Here is a 514-nt window from a genome sequence, read left to right as displayed (position 1 = left end):
TGATTTATAATTATAATATAATAAATAAATACTTATATTTTTATAAGATAATAAAATAATCAATCGGTCAATAACGACTTTTGAAATAGTACTTTAGAAGTTATTATCATTTTTACGTTTTACTTTTCTCTATTAGAATGGCCTGGTTAAGAAGATAGAGCAGCAAAGATTTTTTACTAACAGGGAATCACACTCTAGGAGTGCCATTGGTTTTTGTAAAAAAAATAAAACTCAAATATATATATGCATTCAAAAAAGTGTTATATATTTCAATAGGTACGAAAAAATAAAACATCTGATTTAGTTATATAAGTAAAAAGTATTTCGTATAGAATGCCTTCGAAAATTAAACGATCGCCTGAAAAGAAAAAATAACATAAATAATTAATAGGACGGTTATGCAAGTAAAACCATTGAGTAAAATAAAGTCAGCCTTAACTAATTAATGTAATTTATTAATTACTGACAATAATTAATATGTACAACAGTAAGACGTCATATGTTATTACTTCAG

At 24.1% G+C, this 514-nt stretch overlaps 1 long non-coding RNA gene across 1 annotated transcript; it reads right to left on the bottom strand.

Annotated features, from left to right (window-relative positions):
* Positions 1–240: 240 nt before the first annotated feature.
* On the bottom strand, positions 241–514 carry LOC126910034 (uncharacterized). Its single transcript, XR_007705169.1, has 2 exons — positions 440–514; positions 241–358 (listed from the first exon to the last, which is right to left on the bottom strand). It is a non-coding gene; the product is annotated as an uncharacterized LOC126910034 (long non-coding RNA).

Source organism: Daktulosphaira vitifoliae, unplaced genomic scaffold (assembly GCF_025091365.1).
Source record: "Daktulosphaira vitifoliae isolate Bord-2020 unplaced genomic scaffold, ASM2509136v1 Scaffold_3266, whole genome shotgun sequence".
NCBI lineage: Eukaryota > Metazoa > Arthropoda > Insecta > Hemiptera > Phylloxeridae > Daktulosphaira > Daktulosphaira vitifoliae.
The sequence above is the reverse complement of the archived record's forward strand: the minus strand, read 5'-3'. Positions and strand labels throughout refer to the sequence as shown.